The sequence below is a fragment of the Gallus gallus genome, chromosome Z (assembly GCF_016699485.2).
Source record: "Gallus gallus isolate bGalGal1 chromosome Z, bGalGal1.mat.broiler.GRCg7b, whole genome shotgun sequence".
Taxonomy (NCBI): Eukaryota; Metazoa; Chordata; class Aves; order Galliformes; family Phasianidae; genus Gallus; species Gallus gallus.
The window spans coordinates 18,429,463-18,455,487 of record NC_052572.1 but is presented as its reverse complement, the minus strand read 5'-3'; the positions used below and the strand labels follow the sequence as shown (position 1 = coordinate 18,455,487).

General features: G+C 38.2%; 1 long non-coding RNA gene across 1 annotated transcript in view; it reads left to right on the top strand.

Moving 5' to 3' along the window:
* The first annotated feature begins 15,326 nt into the window (after window positions 1–15,326).
* Window positions 15,327–26,025, top strand: part of LOC121108526 — a 37,271-nt gene continuing 26,572 nt past the window's right edge. Inside the window, exon 1 of the long non-coding RNA XR_005843065.1 lies at window positions 15,327–15,506. This is a non-coding gene — a long non-coding RNA (uncharacterized LOC121108526). The remainder of the gene's footprint in view (window positions 15,507–26,025) is intronic.

The following is a 26,025-nucleotide window of genomic DNA, read 5'->3' as shown; positions in this document are numbered from 1 at the left end:
TTAAGAAGTTCTATCTATAGCTGTTCCAGAGCTCGAGGCACTTTTGCAAAAGGGAATGGAAGATGATCAAGTCTGGAAAAAAACACTTGTTTTCTGAAAAACACTGACGCTTTGCCCTTTTCATCATGATTCCATCACCCAGATTCAAAAGCCTCCCATATATGAACTAGTTCCTGGCAGAAGTTAGAATAGTCACAAGGCAGTATTTATTTGAATTGGCTAAAATGGTTCTAGATGAAGTTACCAGATTGCTCACCTACCTTCCGTCAGGAAGAGGTGTTAGGCCAAGACACCTCTTCCTGTCCTAAAATGCCACTGTTTTCCTTGATTTATGCTTCTGCATGGTGAATTCTGTACGAAGTGGCATGTGCACACAATGGAACACGTAGATGAATAAAATAGACCATGCCTTATTCGTAACAGAAAATGAGTGAGATAGTTTGACAGAGACACATCTGTATTGAATCGATGAGACATTTTGCTCTTAGATATAAGAAAATTTTATTGAAGGTGTACTGAACTTGACCTATTTAAAGGGAAATGGGAAATAGGAACAAATTTTCCAAAAAAAATTATAGATATTTCTCCTGTATATTCTAAAAATAATCTGTTGTTTCAGGAGTGTTGTACTTTATAAGTCTGGGTTTATTAATGTTATTTGTGAAATAAATCCATGAAGGATCATGTACTACTAGTAACAGTAGTATTTCAATGGGGGGTTTTTGATCCAGTCCCTATAAATGGGTGGACAACTTAAATATTCTATGAAACACTTTTTTTTTTCCTTTTGAGTAAGTTAGTATAGATACAGTTGTTTGCTTTGAAGCAGAGATATATAACTCATTTTAAAAATATTTTTAATCATTCTAACTGAAATTATTAGTAATATTTCATCTGAATAATTGTTAATAGTTTTAGTACCTCCTCAAATCATGACTCACTGAACTTGCTATCTCACAGGAAAACAAATGAAATCCAAAAGAACCATCCAGTTTTGCTTATGGAGAATTGCTATACGTCGAGTACAATAAAATGATGACTCTTAAGAGCATTACAACATGACACGGTCTTTGGCAAGCTCTTCTCGTCATGCTGAGGATAGACACTCATCAAAGTCATTCTCCATGTACTGCTTTTTAAGCTCACTGCTGACGGAAACTTGGACATAGGTTGGAATGGAGGTTACTTGGGCCTTAAACTGGTCCTTCTGTCGAGAGAAACAAGAGTTTGTCAGCACCGTAACATTTAGTTTCCAAAATGAAAGGAATAGCAGCTAAGGGACTTTAATCTCAGCCCTGCCATGTTTAATTTTATTCATGCAGAAAACAGAGCAGACTCATGAGCCAAGACGCTCAGTAGTGATGCAGCTGCTTTCTGCCAGTGGGACATCTGAGTATCACAGAGCTGTCACAGGGACGTGTGCCACAGATCTTCCTTTGCCAGAGAGGAGAATGACTGTAATAGGAACTGGCAGATCTGTGCCAGGACTACACTTCAGACTCACACAGTCATACAAAGCTGGTGTATAAATACAAAGTGCTCACCACAACACATAGGCAGTGTTTGTGAGTAGGGCAGAAAAAAAGCACTAAATGAGTTTGTTCTCTGTGTTGTAATACTTAAGCATCTCCAGGATCCGCAGTTGAACATGCTTGAAACAAGCAAAAGAATGACTTATTTTATTTTTGTCTGGGGAGGCTTTTCTAGATGCTTACTTTCTTTGTGGATATATCAAAGAAGGTTTTGTCTTACTCCTATTCACAGAGACAGTTTTAACAAAGTCAGTAAGACAAAACTACTCTTTTATATTTTTAAATAGTGGTTGCACAGCTGGGGTGTGTTTTGTGTGTATACTTTCTTGTCTGCACTTAGGAGCATTAATTTAGCCACAAAGGTTCCGATTAAACCTAATTTCAGAGTCAGTAAAAGATAAGGTGTTTTATTTAGAAACTTTTGTTCAAATAATAACATGATGACTTTTCCCCCAGTATTCTACATTGAAAGATGATGTCAGTATATACAGCACTACAACGTGCAGTGTGATTTGAGATCATTTGTTTTATCACTTGCAATCCAAATTCCATTGGGATTGTGTAAGGCACTTGGCAGTGTCAATACCTTTTTGCCTGTAAGAAGACCAACAACATAGCAATTAGGAAAAAAAAAATGCGGAAGTTCCTTTAAGATAAACTCTGTGTCTTATCAAACCTTTGAGTTTCTATTCATCAATCTGCTTTCCAGCCCTCCCCCTACCACTTGATTGTCTGAGTTCAGCTTTGAAAAGTCATTCATTAGCTTGGTCAATATCTACAGGCTTGACTCGGCAGGACTAAGCAGACAAAGACTGTGGGAAATTTTGGTTTACATGAAGCAGTTATCTAAATAGGACAACTGAAGTAGTTACCAGCCTCCCTGGCGATTCCATGTCCCAGAGGCTAATGCTCTGCTACTAAAGATGAACAATTAAGCTTGCAAACAAGTACTGTAAAAGATTCCTTATTTACTAGTGCTACTGTGAATTTCAGTTCATATTAAACAGCAGTGTTATGGTGTTTTAGTAATGCTGTCAAGAGGGAGACATCATAGGTGCTGAGGGGAGGATCATAATTCTTCCAGACATCTGTTTTCATCCATTGCATGTCAGTCAGTATCTAGATTTTTTACAGCTTCTTGCTGCCAAGCAGTTAATGAAATTTACAAAGTCCAAGTAGAACTCTTTGGCTTCCTATGAAAGGTATAGCACAAGTTAGGACATGCCTACATGCAATGAAATGCAGGGCAACAATTTCCTGACCCGGTAAGTGTCATGACCTTGATAACAAGGCTCTGGAAGCAATGTTGCTGGAACTGCCTGATGCTGTGCCAAAAGTTAACTGGCCCTGTATGCATGTAGCTATTGTCGCATCTCTGTACTATGTTAACAGAGATAGTAAAAACATGGGTGTATCTGCCTGAAAGCTGGACTTAGGTGCTCAGGAATGGAGTCTGCAAAAGTCAGCCCTCCAAGAGGGGAGCCACTGATTACCTGTGGCTGAGTGGCAGCAGACGGGGTGGGCCTCAGGCACTGTTTTGACATGCCAGATGGTTGGCAAGGGACTGGTTCCATCTGTTTGGTATTCACAACTGTGAGCTTGTTCCTGAAGCATGACCACCATCTCTCTTCTTTCAAATATCTAAGCAATGGCAAAGGATTCATACTTCTTTTCCAAACCATCAGGGTAAATAGTGCTGAGGTCTAGTTCCTGGTCTACTACATATTTTGCATAAAATTAGAAGTTCTTCAATGAAAAAGGCTCTGGTCCCCAATCCTTTCTGTCATAAGCTTCCAGAGTCATGCTTGCACTTGCCGTTTTTCTGCCTCTGATGTCAGTTTTCCATACTAGTTCAACAGTTGCCCCAGAAAGAAATGTGGATGTCATCATTTCAGAGTACATTACCACCTAGTTGCCATAAGTGAGTGCTCTAGCCATTAAGATACTAGATAAAAGAGAAGCAAATCCATGATTTCCGTTAGAACTCTGTCTCTTGCACCTAGTAGGTGAAGACTGGAGGCATGACAAGTAGAAAATCTAGCTTTTGAATCCTGTTAAACCTCAAGTTTGACTTATTTGCTGCCCCAAAGGCTGTAACATTTTGGAGCAGAGCCAGAAGCAGGGCTTTAGGCAGCTAAAGAGCTTTACAATTAAAAAGTTAGGTGATTAAGTAAGGACTTTCTGTGTCTCTAGGATAGGTGCAGTTGAGATAAGAGCAGCCTTTCCTGAGGTATGATCTCTGTCCACAGTGGAGAAAATAGGAATAAAGGCAATTGGGATGACTGACTGAGGAGAGTAAGAGTATTCTTGGACCTGGCAGAGAAGTTTGAGCTATATGGACCTGGCAAGGAAAAGACAGTGGTTAAGACCAAGTCAGTCTTAAACAAGGTTAATCACATTTCTGATAAAAGGTTTCTAGGTCAGCTGTTGTCCGTGTAAAGCTCTACAGAGAAATTAAGGTGTTGTGAGTAACTGAGCAGTAATGAACTGGGCATGACATCTGGCATTATCCTTTAATTGAATACAGGCATGTTTCTTTCCCTCCTGCCCCATCTTCTCCATTTGCAAAAGAATCTAGTGTCCTGACAATGAGACATAGCAGAAAAGAAAGACTAATTTTCCACGGTGATAACACAAGCTGGTTGAGGATTCATTATCACATGTATGTCGCTCTGAAAATAATGCCTTCTTTGGAAGGCATTATTTATTTCCATGGAAATGACAACAGATATTAAGAGCACAATAACACTATCTGATAGAACAAATTCTCAGATACAAAACCCTATTTTTCAACAGAATCACTACCATTAGCTATGCATTTTTGCCAGTAATGAACAAGAGCCTGCATGCTGCTCTTGCAAGAATCTGCACCAGTGTATGTGGCCCACTGTTTCACAGGTGTGGTAGGACAGTCTAGCCAAGACCAGCATTGTGCTACAGGGTCTTTAAACTGTCAAAGGTCTTAGTGTTATAGTGTTGCAATAGAAAGGTTATCTTCTTTGTTGGCCTGGCTCTGGAAGTTCAAGGCTTTGTCTTAGTCAGTGTGATGATGAAGTTGTCAGAGGTGATGGCTTGTCTGGATTTCAGAAAATGCAGAATGATCATGCCTTTCCTATCCCAAAAAAAAACAGTGTGCATCCTTTACCTACTGAGGGCTGCATATTCAACTTCTTCTTCCCCAGGGAATTCACATGTTGCCACTCCAGGGATTGCCACCTGTAGAAGTGATGCTATGTTTCATCACTGGTAATGATGTGATCCAGGAAATTGTCACCTTCAATCTCATATTGGTTCAGCAGATCCTGAGAAACTTGCATATGGTGTTTATTCTGTTCCTGTGCAATCATTCATGGAACCCACTTGGCACAGCCTTTGATATACTCCAATATTGCCACCGTTGTTTCAAATGCTTTGACGCCAATATTGAGCTCAGTATACAGTTCCCTGGTTGTAATCCACTAATCTGTGTGAATGAGCTGATCAAAGTGCTCTTCATTTTTTGATGTGAGAGCTGTGTGTGGGGCTGTCCAGAATGTGATTTGTCTTTCACGTTACTGTCACCGCTTCTGAAACACACCACTCACTACCTCACTGTGCTCACATCCACTCTTTGGTCTGCATAAATGTTCTGCAAGTGTCAATGAATGTCAGTGGGCGCCATTTTTAACTCATGGAGGAATTCAATTACATGCTCTTCTTTCACATGCTTTCACACCATTTATACATGTAGGTGAATGTAAAATATTTGGTTTGGTTGTGGATTCATTTTTTTCTTTTTGAATTGCATGTAGAGCTGAAGGAATATGTAATATCTGTGTGCTTTAACTAGCCAGACTGGATTACTTAATCTAAATTATCTTCTCACAGGCAAACTGGGGCTCATTGAAAAGTGAGGCACACAGGGAGAAAGTCTAGGGAAATTACCAGGAAAAAAAAAATTGGTTTTCAGTGTACCTGCAAGGAAAAGAAAGCCAACGAGAAGTTCAGGTCAAGACTCTTCTGCTGACTCCCTCTGTGCAGCAGACCTGGACTTCACTCTGTGTGAACAGGTACATGACAGCCAACCACTTCACCAGTATCCAGCTTCTCTGCCCCATTGCCTGCAAACATCAATGGCTGTCTGACTATCAGGCTATCTGACTAAGTTAGATTTTAGAATTAATCCTCAAGACTTACATTCAACATTTTTCTCACTTAGAGGTTTCTTATAGAAGCCATTGAATTCAGTGATTCCCTGACAGCCCTGACCTCAAATCAAAGAAACAAGATCTAGTTTGAAGTAAAGCTTTTTTTTGTTAGTACTTACAGAATATTTCTGAGGTTGTGAGTGTGGATTTAGTTCAGTGAGTGCTTAGTCAGGTCTATAGTTAGAATGTTGCACATGTTAAAAAATATATTGCACAATCTATCTCCAGGAAAGAGTGTTTTCTTTGTTTAGGCCTACTCCCTGTATTCTCCCTAACAGAGACAAAACAATGAAGATTTTTATGCATTGATGTTAGCACCCGTTGAAAATTTACAATTTTCTACCAGGTCTAAGTGTATGTTTTCCTCTACCCATAGCATACTCTCAGGTCCCACAAGAGATCCCCAGATCTGCTTTCTACATTTTGCTCAGTTCTCTTTCCCCTCATAGCATGTGATGTCCATCCCATTTTTCTGCTGCAATGTGTACTTTTTAGCATTCATACAGGTCTTTGCAATTATTTACTCAAGTGATGATTGTTTATTTCATGTAGTCTGATTGTCATGTTTCATTTAACTTATTCTTCCATTAAAATTCAGATTATTACATTGTCCATTTTATTCTGTGACATGAAAGTAGTTCAGCTTTGTCTGTCTCAGCTTGGGGCAGTAAATGTCGGCTGAATTATATATTGGCTAGAAAAGGCCTTTTCCCGTTACATAAAGGACAAAATTTTACGAAGCAATTTAATTATCCTAATTTTACTTTGCAAATTAATATTTTTAATTTTGAATAGACTGTATCTCTCATGTAGGTATCCAAAGGAGAGAAAATTATATTTTACAAAGCATACTAAATTATCCTATTGTTTGTGCTAAGAAAATAATAGTGTAGACTTACATTCCAGTTCTTCCATATTTTTAAATTCAGTCCCAACTTTAAGTATTAGTGTAGTCTCAATCACTTTCTGATACTGTTTTTCTTCACTGTTTTTGCTAAGTCGGTGGTTTTGAAAGAAACACTGATTATCTTTAAAAGTTAGAGAAAGAAAGAGAGTAAGAAAGAAGGAAAGAAATAGAGGAGGAGAGGAGAAGAAAGGAGAGAAGAGGGGAGGGAAGGAGAGGAGAGGATAAGTATATCTTTAGAATGTTAATTCTATAAATTCTGATAGCATGCATAGTTGGACCACTTGTAACAGCAAAAAATCCTCTTCTTCTCTGCTTTAGTTTTTAGTCACCATTGCCCCCTTTGTGCTTTCTTTGGGCAAGCAATTGAAGCTTTTTCTATGAAACCCTGCCTAATTGTGCCCAGTTATATTTTAGTTCACAGTAGAGAGATCCAGGCTGAAAAGAACTTGAAATAAGAAACTGTATTTTCCTAACTCCTGAGGTCATCCAGAAACAGAATAGTTCTTTCTGCTGTACACTTTGTATAAATCATTAGTGCTATAAAAATTCACAGAGGTGTACTGAATCCCTGGCAGCCGTGACCCTGCTGAAAAAATCATCTGCAAAACAAAGCAGCATGGAGCACTGTACTTTGAGTGAAAAATTGTTTTGCTTTTCTTTTTTTTTTTAATAAAAGTGAGCAGAAGCTGAGGACTGTTCTTTTCAATTCTGTAGGAAAGCCTGAGGCACACTGATGACGGAAACCTGCTGTCATGCTTCTTTGTTGGACTGTAAAAAACAGTATTAGTCTGGTAGCAAAACCTGATTAAAACCTCCAGTGCACTGAGGGATCATGCCTGTGTGCTCATTTCTGGAAATGCCTGTGAATATTTAGTTGTATGAAATTGCTCACAGAAGTAAGAATTGGTAAGGTATGATTGTAGGTCTGAAAGATTTTAGATATAGATCAGGAATCAACTACCAGCTCCTTCCATCTGATCAGACTAAATACATTCTGTGTGACCTTTTTTTCAGATTTCTATGTTGGATTTACAAATTAAATTCCACTGTTGTGGGCATCATCCATAAAGCACTGCTGTTGAAATATTTTTTCCCTTCCTCTTTGTCTTCTCTCTAATACATCCTCATAAAAGTATTACCTCTGAGTTCTTCAGCCATCATGGTCCAGTAGTTTGGAAGAAAATTCATAGCTTAATTTCATTGCTAATATGATCATTGAGCATATATGATCTTTTAGCTTATTTTAAGAACAGAGTTAAAATTTCAAAAATTACTGTGTAGATGGAGAAAATTAAACATATCCCTGGCAAGTCCTTGTGCCTGTTACGTTTACTTAATGAAACCCAGAAGTGTATTTTGCAGCGCTTGAGGATCTGTACTCTTTCACCAGGAAACCTTTTTTTTTTTTTTTTTTTCCTCAGCTCTTTCTAGAATTCCAAAAGATATTCCTCCAATCTGCAGTAAACATGCTTTTCTCCTGGTTGCTACCTCTTGCGATTATCTGCCAGGTGGGAGCATGGGCAGAGCATCCTTGCAACTGTCTGCTCAGCTATGCACAGAGCCTGGTGACAGGCATTGTCAGTAGTGTGCAAGACTCAGCAGCCTAAGGACAGCTCATTTTTCTTCTTCAGAGGTAGCCAAACATTTCCAATGAACCAATTTCTTTGTTTTTTCCTCTCTTTTCCCCACTTCTAAGATGTTTAAAGTGTGCTACACCTTCTGTTTACATACTGATGTTCAGAGGTTTGTGGGTCTGACGTAATAAACTTTAAGAACTGGCGCTTATGGCAAGTGTCAGGCCACAGGAAATACACTTTTTTTTTTTCTCTAGCACTGTCTCTGTTTGCTATGTCCCTGTTTTCATGGTCTAGTCTTCTTTATCTTTTCTTTATTCATAATGTATGATAAGGCCTCAAAGAACTCTCGATTAACTTAATTTCGTGTGATGGGGTTTTCATATGAAACTGAGCTCTGTCATAACTGCCTATGAAGTGAGACTTACTGTTAATAAGTTCATGGAACTTTCCCTTTGGTCTCTAGTAGTTAACCTTGCATCATCAGCCTCATAATTTTTAATGGCTCTTCAACTGCAAGGACATATGTCAAAAACAATTTTGTTTTGTTTTGCACAAATGAGTTGAAAATTCATGCTATGAGGTGGGATTTGGAGAAAAGAGAATCCATGTATAAAGAGAGATAAATGAAATTAACAAAAAGACCAACATGATAACATGCTTCTGGTTTTGTTTTGTTTTCCAGCCCCAGGACCCTGCTCCTCATGAGGCTGAATGTTCTCCAGCTGTTTCTGGTATGTTTCCTACAGTATCTCCAACATACAGCTAACCAGAGAACACTGTCCTAGGTCTAAAATAGATTTATGATACAATTTTGTAGTTGTATTTTCTGTCTCAGCCATTCATTCTCTGTGGGTGATAAAGCTTATCCTTTAGAGAGGACCTCAGAGCATTACAGGCTAATAAAAACAACTGATACGCCTTCATGCTTCAGTCTACAGTGCAGTGATTTCAGCAGTTGCACATTCTAAAAGCACTGCGACACAGAGGTCAGAGGATGATATCCAGGGCAGAGTAGAGTTAAGGAAGAGGATTAGGATCAAATAGGTTTTAAAAGCACCGATCACATCTGAGGGACTAAATGTAATTTATCTAGCTCTGATAACATTAAGAACCAAAACAAAGTGTTATCCTGTTTTAGTTCAGATAAAAAATCCAACTCAGAACTACTGAAAATCTGAAAGAGATGGTGTTGCATTGTTGCAATTCTAGTAGGAGATATGTGATGCCATGTAGGTCCTCCACATATTAAATATATTTTTATGTAGTCCTATGGAGTTCCTAATGACATGGACTAGTCTTAGATGTAGAATTCTATTTCTGTATTTTGCTAAGTCAGGGCTTTGCCATGTAAGGTCTTGTCTGAGGTCAACCTCCAGCCTTGCTTGCAGCTGATACAGAAGATAAGAAGATATCCTGGTCCTCCTGCCAGGATTTCACATGCTTGCACAATGAACCCTGCTCCATCTCTGGGAACAAAGTTCCAGTAGTGTAGCCACTATTCACAAGAAAACTTATACAGGCTGGTGACAGTCAAGAAGTAGATTTGCACAGTGCTGGAGAGGAAAGCTAACTGTTTGTTTCTCTTATTCTTTTAAAGTTTAGATGGAATTATATGAATCATCAAATTATTTTATGAAGGACAGTCGTAAGTGTGTTTCCATACTATGTGCAGACCAGTAAATCTAATGAGTTTGAAATGCTGTGTTGGACGAGCACATAGTGAAGCATAACACTACAGCAGACTCAGATCTCTTTGCTCCAGGCAGTCTGATCAGCCTGCTTGGTGACCTACAGGAGGGAGAAAAAGCCCAGGTATCTAAGCCAGGTATATAATGTAAATGGTCCCTGCTGCAGGGCAACTCACCAAGCTTAGACAAGATTGAGATTTCAGGTGCAGTTGATCACTTGTTTTTTAACCATGGATGTCCTATTGTTCTATCTGAGTTTCATGTCTTGTAGCCCAGGGCATAACTACCCAGATGGATGCTGCTTGGATAGGTGCTTGAAGTTGCCTAAGTCAGTTGTCAACCTGAGCTTGTAAACCCTGCTGAGAGGTAAGTTGCAGTATTTCAGGCTCAGTGCCCTAATGAAACAGATAAACTATATAGAGACATACAGACATGTCTTCAGTTGCGTGATACTCAGGTAATCTTGCAGTAACACTTAGATGAAGTGGCTGAGGAGAAAGTTCTTTAGAGAAAGGGATACTCATACAGTGCTGGAGATTTGTGCTGTGTTACACGGCACAGTTATGATCTGTTCTTGCATTTTTGAGTAGTCTGCTTTGCCCTTTATCCATAGCAATACATTTCACTTTTCATAGTCTACTGTAACTTCAAGAACATACCACATATTCCAAGTAACAAAAGTGATTAAGTTGTCATGTATCTTCAGTGGAAACCTCTTGTTTTGTTATTTGTGTCTGCATCAGTGAGGGGTCTGAGTACAGATACAGGGCTGCAAGGTATGCTACAGTTCAAATAGTAGCATAACAATTATTATAAGGTTTCCTGTTTATATTGAAAACTCTCATAGGATTGGACTTTCTACCTCAAAAACTTAAGGAAACATTAATGTCAGCAGGCCTTTCGTTTTCAGAAATAATTCTCAAATTCATAGAATTGGTCAGGTTGGAAAATACCTTAAAGATCATAAAATCCAATTGCAAGATTCAATAGATTTAGCTTCTAGCAAGTGTGCACGCTCAGTCAGACATATTAAAAAAAAAAAAAAAAAAAAAACTTCTATGGATTTTATGTATTTTGTAGTCATAGGAAAAAATTACTTTGCTCAAAATATACTGATAAATATTTTTCTAAGCTATTATAAATGTGTTTTATACACGTGCTGTTTTTATAAATGTTAGTCCTATGGAAAATCTTTTTCTAATTCCTTCTGATTCTTGAGATCCTGCCATCAATTAATCAAAAATTTAAAAACATTTGTAGTTCCTCATGATTTGCAGGAAAAAAAAATCCCACTCCTGAGAACTGTAGATCGCTCAGGATAGGTCTGGCCTATATTAGGAACATTACAAAACATATTTGTACAGTTCAATAATTTCAATGGAAGTAGTACCAACATTTCATATTATGTGAATACATAAATCTTTATGTAATGTCTGATGGAAGCAGGTAGAAAGTAGTCATCAAATGCTTTGGTAACAAAACTATTTTCTTTTCCGTGCCTGGAAAGCTATTGGTAGGACTAGTGCAGCCTTGCCTGAACACTACAAACAAATCTGAGACTCTTAGAAGCAAAGCTGGAAAATAATTCATTTTAATTTCATTTTAATCCAAGGAATCTGGAACTGTTGCACCAATATTACCAATTTAGTAATAATGTGCAAGAGACAACATTGTGCTAGTGGTACTCTCTGAAGTTCAGGAGAGGGGAGTAACTGAACACTGTAGTTTTCTGAGAAATGAGCAATCAGATCCCATTCACTACATGCCATAAAAAGAAAGATAATTTCAAGGTACTACCTAATCTTCATGACATATCATATGCCATGTAGAGAAGCTTTTAAAGTCCTTAGCTCTGAAACACAGACAAAGAAGCCCTGTTTTTCAGAATAAAACTGGATATCCCCCTAAAAAAAGAACAAAATGAGAAGAAATAAAACCTCTTTCCAACAGATGGCAAAAGTTATTTAATTATTTCGACTCATGCTGTTAGGTGCTTCCTGAGCAGCTGCTGGAAAGAGCTGACTCTGCCCTGCTGCTCTGCTCTATGTGCCATCCCAGTACCTGTTCCTTTGATCGGAGTGACCCAGCAATTGCCCCAGCCTCGAGCAGTGGCACTGGATCCACATGGCCTTAATGGTGTGCTGTACTTAACAGCAGTTTCTCTAAGGTGGGAAAGGAAGCTGAGGAGTGTCGGGTCTGTGTACAAGAGAAGCTGCAAGATTTTGTGTGCTTTCAGTGCTGCTGGCAGGAGGAAGATGTGTGCTAAGAGCTCTCCAGGTGAGCAATTTGGCAATCTTAGTAGCTGCTTGGTACCAGGCATGGCATAATTTATACAAATGAAGCCATTTGCTTCCTCACAGGGAAACTGTCAAAGAGAAATAATAGCTTATGATAGTGATAACATAATTTAAAATTTCCTGAAAATTTTGTCTATTCACCTCAGATGGCCTTATGAGATGATGCATGTTTGAAGTGCTTTAAATAGACTTGCAAACTATACAGAGAAGGAGAAGGAAGGCTCCCTTGCTTGCAAAACTCCATATATTACTGCTGGTATGTACATACTGGTATGTACTATGAGCGGAGGATGAATTTGGTGTTATGTACTGTTTTTACTCAAAGCAAACATGAAAGATGAATGGGATAAAGGCACATGGTTTGTGACCCAGATAGCATACGACATTTTCTATGCAGATTTGAGACTCACATTTGCAGTATTCCGTGTAAATCCCATGAGGAATATTTTCTGAAGACTGCTGCTAGTGCTTAATATTCTTACTGCTGATTATGCATTCTTAAATCTGTTCTCATTATAGCAACCCTTTTCATCTCTGTGGGGACACCTTAGTTTTCTGCTTCTAACTCTGGTCAGTGTCTTGCCTTCCAATTTAATTTCTTTATGTTAGTATTTGCTATCATCAGCCTTTCTATGGATAAATTTTCCTCGTACAACTCTGCAGTCCTAATTTCCTCCCAATGCTATTCTGATTACCTTCTGATGCATCTTTTTATTTTCATAACATTTTGCCCTCTAGAGTGTGAACCACTTTTCTTCACAAGACTCCCTCCTTCACTCCCCAGTCCCAGAGCTCATACTCACTCCCACACAGAGGCCTTCTGTACTACTGCATGACTCCTACACACAGAAACTCTCGTTACCACATTTCATCCCTCCTCCGCAAAAAAGATCCTCAGACGTGTTCTCATCTTCAGAGTTGCTTACACTCCTGTATGTCAGCACATGGGCACAGTGCTATATTCTTGCTTTCCCCTGCTGTCAAAAATTCCCCATTGTCTTTTCATGTCCCCGAAGTTCTTTCTGCCTTGTCATTTCTATTTTAGCTCACCTAAATGCTTCTGTCCTGTTCCCTCCTCTGCCCAGATGTGATGGCCTGAATGAGCTTCTTCAGCTGTACTCTGCTCTCCCTGTTAAGCTTTAAACAAATCACAGAAGGCCTCTTTTTCCTTTTGTTTTCCTCTTTTTTAGTTAGTGGGCAATATTTTATTTCCTCAGAGGTGTGTGGTACTCTAACCTCTTTCACTGAGGATTGTGAAAATCCTCATATTGAACACACAGAAAAATAATTTTGTTCTTTCATTCTCTAACACATTTTGCTCACCTTAAGATGAGGCAGGTTGCTGGGAAATCCCATTACATAGCAGGTACTCCGAAAGTCTCCACGAATCTACCCCAACATGGCTTCTCTATGAGTTTGTGGGGGGGTTTGTTAATTAATTCAAATCTCTCTTAGTTCTCACGGCATTTTTTATTTTTCTTAAATGTGTTTTACAGATGAAAAGGGAAATTGATTCAGCAATGATTACAATGTTCCATTTGTACAATTTGTTTTGTATTTACTGTATCGGGTGACTTTGAGTAGTTGTAGAGTTGGTCAAAACATTTTACTTCCTCCAGTTAGAAGTGGATAGTGCAGAATAGCAATGAACAGGGAGAAAATTTAAACATTAGAATTCAAATATTTGCATGTGCTTCTTTCGCTGCTACTAGGATTAGGGGGAATGGAAATCTGCAAGCATTTGTATTGCAACTTACATTTGGAAATTTGCATGGATTTACCCAGCTTGTGAATGTGTAAATTCCTGACATTAAATAACATCCTTTAACCCTGCAGAGACTGGAAAAAACAGGATTTGCTTTGTGATTGTGAGAGGCACCTCTCCAGTTTTACAGTAATTCTGTGGAACTGTCATACAGCACCCAGGTGCAGACTGCCTAAGAGCTTAGCATTCCTTGCACAGGGCACATGCTGTAACCACATCCAAAGCATGAGTCGCAATGTCTGGGTGATCCAACTCTCTCTGTCTTCTGAGTGCAAACTTGAGGCCTTTCTTTCTGCATCTTCTACCCCATCTTTATCGTACATCTTTATTTAGAAACTCTAGATATGATACGTTCTCTCATGGAGAGAGATGGTCTTTAATTTAAAGTCCTTTTTCAGTTATTGAAAAAAGGAGATATTACTAACCAATGGAATCTTTTAATTTTTTTTCTGAACAAGTAATGCTATCTTAGGAGTTTTTTGTAGTAAAGAAAAAATATCAGTTTCAGATCACATCTGTCCTACAAAATTTTGCTGTGACTGATAACTGTTGTACTAGCAAAAATAATTATGCAGTATCATCTGATTGCTTGATAATTCTCTTCATTTGAATAATATTACACTAAAATATATTTTGGAGTATATGAGATCAAGAACTGCATGAAATAGCCACACTTACATAGCATGAGACTATAACATTTCCCAAAATACTGCTGGAAAATCAAAGCTCAGATTCAATTTATATGCTATGGAAATAGTCTGAGATGAACACTGAGATTTTAAAATTGTTTGAACTCTAAACTCCTTGAAACTCAAGAGATAGTATACAGAAGCATGTCAGACTATTTTTTACTCTAACTATATCACATGATGGGGTATGGAGTGACCTGATGCATACTACAGTAAACTTGAAAGTTTTAAGGTTTTACAGACAAATGTTGTTACAAAAGTTCAAAAAGATCACCTCCACTAACTACAAGATTAACGACACTACTGATAAATGAAGACTACAGCAAAAGAATCAGTAGAATTAATTTTAAAAAATCCCCTTCCCTCAACTCATGACTGGAATATGGAATTACATCAAAAGAAAGCTACAGCATATCATAAAGGATTCTAATTGCTACATCAAATTACAAAGGTAGCCACCTCATTAAAATTCTTTTTAAGATTCATTTCTATACTATAAAAAATGCATCTATAGTAATTGCATAGAAAGTTGCTATACTAGTCACCTTTCAGAGAATCGCTTAGACTTCCATCAGATGCTAGTGTAATTTAAAAATGTAATAATGACAACTAATAAAGGTCCTTTTTGAAAAAAAAAAAAAAACTAACATTTTTGTAGATCTTTCTTTTTGCTAGGGAGCAGCCTTGGACAATTCAGCATGACTTCTATAGGAAGAGACCTCTGAAGGACATGGGGTGCAATCCCCTGCTCAAAGGAGAGTCATGTAGCTGGTTTCACAAGGCCATGTGCAGCTGGGTTTTAACTGTCTTCAAACATGGAGATTCCACAACCTTTTGGGACAACCTCTTCAATATTTGGTTATGGTAAAAATATGTTCTTCACATCAAGTTGGACTTTCTTTTGTTCCACATTGAGTTTGTTGTCTTTTCTTCTATCCATGTGTGTATCTGAGAAAGGTCAGACTCCATCTACTCCATGTGGTCCTTTTCAGTAGGTACAGACAGCAATAATGTCTCAACATAGAACTAAAATAGCTCTTTTAAAACAGCTTCCTTGCATATGTGATATTTTCCAGTCTCTCAACCATCTTCGGCCCCAGATTAACTTGTCCCAGTACATTATTGTCTTTTTTTTTACTGAGAAACCCAAAGCCATCAATAGTCCCTAAGGTGCAAATCTCTGGTGCAGAGATAAATAACTATCTGAATTCCAGTAGTGTAAAAAGCTGTTTTATTATGTGATAATAATTATTATGTTGTGTTTGATGATGTAAATGTGCCATATAGGGATCCCCTTCCATCTAATGCATCACAAGTCCCACAGTGTTTTCTGATCATTGGTGTGCTCAGTCAAGTGTAGCTGTTGTCCTTGTGGAGCATATTTGACTAGATACATTAGGAGGAAGAAAGCTCTGTAGCTCTTGAAGATGAATGTTTATGCTATTGTATTGACATTGACAGAACTACGGCAAAGAAAGAACGTGAAAATCATCAAAGTATTTGGAAAAAGACCATCTTGAAAAAAGGTCTGTCTTTAAAAGTGACAGTGCATGTCTGTTCACCAAAAAAAAAAAAAAAAAAAGGCTCTTTGGAGATCTGTCTAACTAAAAAGAAAATACATTGAAAATGGTTTTGTCTAGCACAAAAGAAAGTATATATATATATTTGGATTCTCAGTATGTGCAGGATGAAAAGGCTGTTTTTATATTAGCCTGTCACACTATTTTATTTGGCCAAGAAATCTAGCCAAACATCTTCTAAATTTGAGAAATATAGAAGCCCTGAGTTTCAAAGATCATTTGATTCCTTATACTAATAATACAGCCTTATGAAAATACTGTTCCTTTCTTCTTCTCATTATATTGAACTGCCTTACTGTAAGACAGTGGCAGTAAAAAAAGATTTTATCATTTAAAATAACTTTTTTTTATTATATGAAGAGGATACAGTGCTAGTAAAATGTAATGGAACATTGATGGAAAGATATACTACTCATTCCTAATGTCAAGACAAAATCTCTGCAATATCTCCTAAAAAATGGAACTCTTAGAAAATTCACAAGAAGAATATTTTATTATAACTATGGCTATCTGGCCTGCAGAAATAAAGCAAGATTACCAAAGCAACTGTTCAACACTGGTAGTTGTAGTATCAGTCTGATGGTTTATGGTTTATTTTGCATGCAGCCACCATTACTTGTTAGGAGATTATAAGAATATATAAGTATATCATATATATTATAATATAATATAACACAGGGTACAGCAGCTGCTGTTGCTGATAATCAGCAGAGGTATTAATGCCAGATGCCTACTTTCTAGTATACAATTCTGTCAGTTTATTTAACCTATCGTCAACAACTGGAATGCATCTTTTTCCTCTGGTAATTTAAAATCTTCATTACCTGATTACCATGGTTAAAAAAAAAAAAAAAAAAGTAATGATTAAAACATAAGCAAAGAACACTCAGGCAATGAAGAAATTTTTATTTGAAAGCTATTGGGAAAATCTCAAGTTACTGGTACTTTCAATCATATTTTTAAAGTAGATAGGAAGAACTACAAAAGCAGATTTAGCAAAGTTACTCTCTGAGACACCTCCCTGTCCCACAACAGCCTTAGAAAGCAGTGCTACATGTAAAAAATTATTTTGCATATGTACACAGTAATTCCATATAAAAGCCTTAGGACGTATTCCTATGCTTAAATTTGGATCTACACAGTCAGGTAGGTAGGTAGTTCTGCCAACTTTACAGACAGTGGAACTTGAGTTCAGAAAGTCCAAACAGCTTTGCAGAAACTTATACAGGAAGTAAAAAGCAAACCAGGAACAGAGCCCTTTTTTGTCTGACACCCAGACCTATGCTTTAAATAGAAAATGTTCCATCTTGCAACAATATCTTTAGTCTGACATTGTCCAAGGGATGGATTGGTGACTTCATAGGACTTTTCCATCACGAGCAGCTGGCCTTTCAGAATTAGTCATGGAAACTGTTGAAGCTGTGATTAGTGATAGCTGCCTCAGAGTTTTGGGTGTGATTATGTAAATGTCTAAAGCTAAAGTTGGAGGTGGAAAAGCCTTACTAGCTCATCCGAACTATACTCCACCCATACAAGCCTTGCTTACAGGAGTGCTTATTTTTAATGTTTCTGCAATCATCTCCTCCACCTTATTGAGTATTTGTCATGGTTTTATCTTGAACAGTGTTCCCGGTCTCTTCATTTCCTTTAACTACAAAAAGTAGGCAAAAAAGGACTCAGCATTACCACTTAATGCTTCTCCCTCTTAATCAAAGCTTTCTCTGACTGCTTGTTTGTTTGCTTATTATCAGGTGATTTTTTTTATTTTTTTTATTTTTTTTTTTTTGTGACGGTGTGCTGTCCATCAGTGCAGTGTGTATTTTCTTTTTCTCCTTCCTTCTTGTTCTAAATCCTGACCCTAGCTGAATCAGTGTGGTAGTTGCCATTAAAGGATTCTGACTTCCTCTCTTCCATTTAAAAATAAATCGAAATACCTCCCTGTGTTGCCTCAATAAATATTGTGTGAGAGGACTGAGAGACACAGGGCTGTCTCTGAGATCTCTGACACAGAACCAGTTGCTGTGTTCTGGTCAGATATGACAGCAGTATGCAATGATCAGCAGAACGGGTGTTCTCATATGCAGAAGATTTGACAGTCATGTTTCCTCCTTCTCCCAGTGACTCCTAGGGTACTTTTTATGTTAAACCCAAAGGTTTAGATCTGTGCTGGTGGAAATCAGGAGTAACCCACAGAAGGGCAAGGAGCTGTGGTGAAGTAACCTTCTTCCGTAACCTTTGTCATGAGGCAGTAACTCTGTATAGCTTATTGGATTACTCCAAAGGAAAAAAACAAACAAACCAAAACAACCTCCTTGTATTTTTCTTCTGTTTAAAGAAGTTATTTTTAGTACATGACTGTTTCATTAATTGCTGTTGCTATTGCGAATGACGTCAATCCAGGAAGAGGAAACTCTCGTTATGCACCTCCGTGTAGAGAAAGCAAGTAATAGAAATCTTCCTAAGAGATGAAAAGTTCTTTCTGAGACTTTTTAGTAAATACAGGACTATCATTGTCCTTTGTAAAATGAAACATTTACACAGACCGAATGTTTTTTCAAAGAGGATTTTTTCTGCACAGCACTCTCGTTCAAGCATCTCAGCTAGTACTGTTCATGTAGCATTTTCCACTGTAAGCAGACATGCTTATTGTACATCCTTGTTGCCATACAGGCACTGGTCACAGCAGGTATACTGAAGAGTGCTTCTGTCTTGTGCAGAAAACAAATTCCTGCACCTGCACAGTATTAAATAAATAAATAAAATTTTTAAAAGATGGTGATTTCACTGAGTTCATGATTGTTATGCCCTAAAGAAGGCATGTCCAACCCACAGCCCACCAGTGGCAGTTGGCCTGGCACCACTTACAATGTGGCCACGCCCTGCCCAATGCCAGCATGGTTTTTCCTGCAGAGCAGCCCAGACCCTCAGCACCAATCAAACAGTGGTGCACTGTAAATCCCATCTGGGCTGAAAGTGGGGCATGGGCAGTATGCAGCACAGTGCTCACTTAAGTTATGGCAAATAAGTTTCTGGATTTTGGTACATTGGTTGAACACAGACCTGTGAACAGCAAAAAACATGTAGTCTCAAGATTGCTGAAAGAAACATCAATTTTTTTTTTGTTTATTTGCACCTCCATTTTCAGTCCCCATAAATACATCACATGAATTTTCAATGGAACATATAGGGTTACAATAAAAATTTGATCATGTCTCTTTACCAGACACTTGTAACAACTCTCTTGTCAGAGAGAAATATCCCTCACTTCACAGCAACACCTTATTCATGCCATCACTTTTTAGCAGTATGTACATTTGTATTTTGAAGCATGAAATACAGGAAGGGTAAAATTTCATGAAAATTCTCTCCTGATCACCTTGAAAACACAAAGAATTGCAACCACTGCCATTGAAACAGACCAGTGTATAGGTTTCACAAAAACAGGGTCAAATGTTCAACTAACTTTACATTTTTGTTGCTCTCTTTCGTATATGTTTTAATTAAAAAAAAAGAAAGAAAGAAAGTTTTGTTTCTTTATATACATTAACTGTATTATATATTTAGGAAGAAATGTTTCATATAGAGGGTGGTGACACACTGGAACAGGTTGCCCAAGAATGACCCATCCCTGGAGTCATTAAAGGCCAGGCTGGATGTGGCTCTGGGCAGCCTTGTCTAGTGGTTGGCGACTCTGCATATAGCGGGGGGGAGGGGGCGGAGGGTTGAAACTAGATGATCTCTGAGGTCCTTTTCAAGCCAGGCCATTCTATGATTCTATTATATTTTACTAGGGCTGCTCCAAAAGTAATACCTCTTATTTTATGTTGTTGGCTTACAATGTCAGAGGTGAATGATGTTGGTGGTATCACAGTACGGTGGAACCTTCATGCCATTATTCCATTACATTTTGTTTCTGTGTGTCAGACAGCAGCAGAGGGGCAGTCCAACCAAATGGCTGCTAACATGTGAGTGTGTATGAAGCAAAGATGTGGAATTCCTCCATGCAGAAAAAATGTCACCCACTGACATGCATCAATACTTGCAGAACATTTGTGTAGACCAAAAGATGGACGTGAGCACAGCGAGGTGGTGGGTGGAGTGTTTCAGAAGTAACAAGAGTGATAGTGATTAACATCCACTGGCACAGATTTTTACAAGCACAATATGCAGGCACTTATTCATTGCTGGCACAAATGCATAGCTAATTGTGGTGACTATGTGGAAAAATACTGTTTTGTAGCTGAAATTTTGCTCAGTCAGTGAGTGTTATTGTGCTATTTGTGTCTGTTGTCGTTTCCATGAAAATAAACAAGAGGCATTACTTTTGGAGCAACCTATGTATAATGAGGCCCAAGACAATTCCCCTTCACTCAATGCAGCCCAGGTAAGCCAAAATGTCCTAGAGGGTACAAGACAAAGATGTGTTCATTTCTGAGCAAATGATGATTCTGGTGGTTGAATATGTAGTACTTGAGTAATGGATAGCTTAAAAGCTCATTAGTGTGTTGTAACTGGATCTTTTTGTCTTGTTAGGTGACCTATTGACCTACTGAAAATCTGGATTCAAATCTAAATGGAGGAATGTGGTGAGGAGGAGTTGAAGTTAAGCTGAGGTATACAGAAAGCAGTTGAATTACAAGACAGTTTGTCCATAGTCTTTTTAAAATGCATCTTAGAATCAGGCTGAACATAAAAGGTAGCCCAAAAGTTTCGAAGAATTGAGCTGGTAGACTTGTTTTGAAAATGTGTCCTTGATGACAGTGAATGTTTCAGTGAGGTCACTTGCCTCAGAGGAACAGAGGAACAAAAAGGTAACATGCTATTGTGACTGTGAGTTAGGTTTAGGCTAGAAAAGCAGCATGGGCCTATCACAAAGCTCCTAATGTTTACAAGTACTGCGTCTGCAACATTTGCTCTCACTCATTTAACATTCTGTTTCAAGAAGGCCAGCCTGCACCAGGACTTTGTAATGCCATCTTCAACCCAGAGCAAACAACTACTGATCAAAGATTTCCTCCGGTTTCTTGTTCGGTAGCCTTGGTTGCTGACGGTGGATGCTGTCAAATTTAGTGCTCAGCGTATCTGGTCATTCAGTATGATTATGTATATTCCTGTTTGGAACATACATTTCTAGAAATATTATTAACCTACAGAAAGGGGGATTATTATTGGTTTCAGTTTTGGGATCTTTATTTACTGACTAAGGCAATGGATATTTTTTTCTTGATAGGTCAGAGAAATATTGGTATGGGGCATTGCTCTACACATGTGCAGAAATGCTTTTCCAGAATGCATCCATTTTGTCAAGTTAAGTCACTTGAGTAATATTTTCAGAAATTTTTGCTTTACTAACGATATCAAGTTTCATGTAGGAAAAAAAGAAAGGCAAAGAAAAAAATCATTGTTATTCTTTGTACAGACATTAGTTTCTAGTTGAATACAAGGTACAGTGGAAATTCTAAACATAAAATGCGTGCAGCAACAATTGTTTTTAGTTTCAGTACTCTTACATATAAACCCTGAGTAATCACAAGATTCCTATCTTTAATGTGGCTCATGACATTAAATGACTTATGAACTGTGACCAAGTTTCTTACTGATATTACAATAGATTGTTAAAGTGATTGTGATTTCTATTTTATAAATTAGCTAAAAATTTTATTTTTGATTTTCCCAACCTTCTACTTGCATCTTCAGAATCATGCTCTCTCTTCTAGAGTACAAAACATCTTAAAACTGTTTCAACTGTTGCTTTCCTGCTGCTTTAGAAAAACTACAGTAGGGAAGCTATACAGAAAGAGACCTAAGTCATAGTATCTTGAAATGACCAGTACTGTAGAAGACTTGTTCATATAACATCTTGTTAAATCTCATGTATTTCTCTGTCTAACTTTCCAGTCTGTCTCAGATTTACTTGATGTTGATGCACACAGGCTTCACTTAGCTATCTGTTTTTTTTCCAGTTGGAAGCTAAGTTTTAGAACAAAAATTATGCCTAATGCTGCTGCTATGCAGCAAGTTGATCAAGAACATTTATTCATATGTCTATTTGGGAAGCTGTGTCCTTGCAGTGAAAGTTTGTATTTCCATTAGTAGCTCACGTAAGTTAAGCTAAAGCAGCTGGAAATTCTTGTGGCATTCCTAAAATAAAATTTTCTTCTTGCACTCAATGAGCAGAAAGACCATCAATCCTAAATAAATTATAAGCTCCATCTTTGTAGCACAGAACTTCCTGAAATAAATAAAGGGAGAATGGCAAAATGTTCCCTTTTCTCATTTTTCTCAGCATCCAGAAATATTGTTTCACTGGCTTGTTTTCCTTGTATTTATCCTGAGTTATGATTTTAGTAGCATTTTTCTTTGGCTATTCCACTCCTTTAAGAATTCAAAACTGAGCTGTAATAAGAAAATCTTTAACTGTAGAATCATTTTAAATTTGTGCATTAGTAGATATCCTGTGTTTCCAAGAAAATAAACAAACTTAGTGCTGAAAAGGGATGAAATGAGATTAGTGAAAGGGATGCCCCATGCTACTGAACAGCCCTGTACCAAAAGAAGAAAAAAAATAAAACCCAACAACATGGGTTCAGGTTGTCTCAGGAAATCTCTGTTACAAACTTGCAGGCCAAAAAAATACCAAGATGCATGTAGAGAGGGAAGAGATCCTTGTATGACAGCCCTGGGTTATACTGAAACTTGTGAAAAACAGAGCAAACTAATTGAGACTTAAAAAATATGTATGTTCAGAGTTCAGAACACAGTTTGTTGACTGTTGTTTATCCAAATAGATTCAATATCCCTACCTTTGAGCCGGAGGCCTTTTTTTTTCCCAACAGGCAGGTACCTACTGCCATCCCAGTGAGGCTGCCTTACTGTTCATGTTTGGGTAAAGAACTGTCAGTGAGTTGAAGAGTTTTCTATTGAATATTTTCAAGGTTTAGGAAGAGAGTCAGTAATGCAGAGGTGATTTATCTTTTTATTTATTTGTTTATTTTAATTTTTATTTAAGAGATCAGCAAAGCTCCTGAAATTCATTATTCCAAAGATGTTTAGTCAGTAAGATATCAATAAATGCCTCTGCTAGTTAAACTTTATTCTGAAAAAACAGTTCTTGTATCCTTTCTAAGAAAGAAATCATGAAATCACGATAGGAAAACTATCCTTTAAGCTTTGTTAAAGTTGATGGATAGATTATCTTCAAAGGAAAGATAAAATATTGCTGATAACAGAAAGTAAACAGCTCCATCTGTACACTGAGATTTTAGCTATGACCTTAAGGTTTAAGTCCACCTAGATTTGCTGTAGTTATTGAGAATTAAACTCAACCGCATGTGCCCAAATATATTTCTTTTAATTATATTAGTAGAAGGTATAGAATTTACCTTCCATTCTTCTTCTGTTTTGCATATTAGCAATACATCATGTATGTCATATATTATGATTTGTGTTTCCCAAAATAGTGATAGATATTCCTATTAAAATAGGAATCCATTGTCTGATTATGTAGGCTTCTTCAAATACCCTAGCATGGCACATCTCCTCTTGTATTGCTTGTGGTCTGCACTATGTCAACACAGTATTTATGTGATTTGTGAAGGTATTTCCTATATGGGATAGGGAAGGTAATTGTATGGGCACACTCTCTGGAGGGATATTCTCAGTTCCAGCTCTGCAAGGAAAAAAGCAGGAATAGCCTTTCCTTTGTTCAATTTTTTCCTTCACTTTTCAGCTAAGACAACAAACACTTCAGTATAGGAACCATGAAAAATTCCACCTGACTCTCATTTACCATTTGTTAAATTTTGACAGTCTTTTTAATTTGTTTTCTTTCAGTCTTTCACTTTATTCTTGCCTTACAGTGAAATGGTCTCACATTCTGTCTTTAGATTTTTATTCATTCCTCCAATATGCGAACTTTTCTACATTTTTCTTTTTACCTTTCCATTATCATATTTCATTTCATAGAACCACAGAATGTCCTTAGTTGAAAGGAACCTGCAGAGATTACTGAGTCCAACTCCTGGCTCCACATAGGACCACGTAAAAGTCAAATTCTGAGTGCACTGTCCAAATGCTCCTTGAACTCTGATAGGCTTGGTGCAGCGACCACTGCTTTGGGGACCATGCTCCAAGACCCAACCACCTCTCGGTGACCCTTCCCTCCTACATGCAATTCCATCTTGTCCTAGTGTGGTCACCAGAGAGCAGAGCTCAGCGCTGCCCTCCACTCCCTATGAGGAGCTGCAGCTGCCATGAGGCCTTCCCTCAGCTCCTCTGCTCTGGGTTGAACAAACCCAGGGACCTTGGCTGCTCCTCACATACCTCACCCTCCAGCTTTGTAGCTCTCCTTTGGACAATCTCTAATAGCCTTGTGTCCTCCTTATATTGTGGCACCAAACCCAGTGCTGGAGAAGAGGCCACACAGCACAGAGCAGAGGGGACAGCCCCTCCCCTCGCCCACTGGCAGTGCTGGGCCTGGGGCACCCCAGGGTACGGTTGGCCCTTTGGGCTGCCAGGGCACACTGCTGCCTCATGTTCAATTTACTGTCAACCAGCTCCCCAGATCTCTTTCTATCAGGCTGCTCTCCAGCCTCTCATCCCACAGTCTGTACATATATCCTGAATTGTCCTGTCCCAGGTGCAGAATCTGATACTTGCTCATGCTAAAACTCATACTTTCATTTCCATACCTTACTTGTTCCATGGTCCAAGACTTTCACCTTAATTTTCAGCTGTGCTCCATGATCCAGATCAGTTAATTTGCTTGAGCTCCTATCCTTGCCTTTTGTCCCAGGTCTTGGTGGTGTGTTTTACTCTTTCACAGTTCCCCCATGGTAATTTTTACACACCGCAACTGTGTTGTCTCAAAGCTTCCCTTTCTGTTACCCAGCAGGGTATATGGGATAGCTCCAAGCACATTACAGAAGGGGTGGACTTTCACACAAGCTTGCATTATCTCAGGCAATATAAGGAGGACTTGTTTAGGGTCAGTTCTATATATTACATAGGGCTCACTTGCTTCTTCCAGTGGAGATGGATGTTGGCATAGGTACAAGGAAGTGATCGGTTGTGTGGATTGACAGTACAATGTGAAGAAAATTACTGTCAGGAAGAGATGTGCATTATCAGTTGTAGACATCACAATCATATAGAAGCTGTGGTAACTCATTATGAGAAATTTGAACAAGTCATAGCAATGTCTGCTGGTCTAATGTGGCGGTGTTTGAAAATACAGAGATGGAATATTCATTCCTGTGCAGTAAGGAAAATTTTGCGTAGCTGCAAGTAGACGCAAAGGTTTAAATGAGAACTGTGTTTGGATGGAAGATCTCTGACAGCTCAAATTACAGAAGAGTTCTCCAGGTATGCATTTAGACTAGAGGGAATGGCTTCAAGATGTGCCAGGGAAGATTCAGGCTGGATGTTAGGAAATACTACTCCTCTTAAAGGGTGGTCAGGCACTGGAATGGACTGCCCAGAGAGGTGGTGGAGTCACTGACCCTGAAGGTGTTCAAAGAGCATTTGGACGTTGTGTTGAGGGACATGGTTTAGCAAGAACCATTGGTGAAGGATGAACGAATGTTTGGACTTGATGATCCTGTGGGTCTTTTCCAACCTTAGTGATTCTATGATTCTAGACTGCTCAAAATTACTATATCAAAGCACTTAGTAATTTTCAGAAGTGACATTTGAGTCTTTGCAGAGGACAAGTGTGAGTCCAACCCTAACACACCTTTAAAACCATGAGCTTAACTGAGTCTTCTGCTTTCTGTAGTGTTCTGATTTTTATTCAAAATATAGTT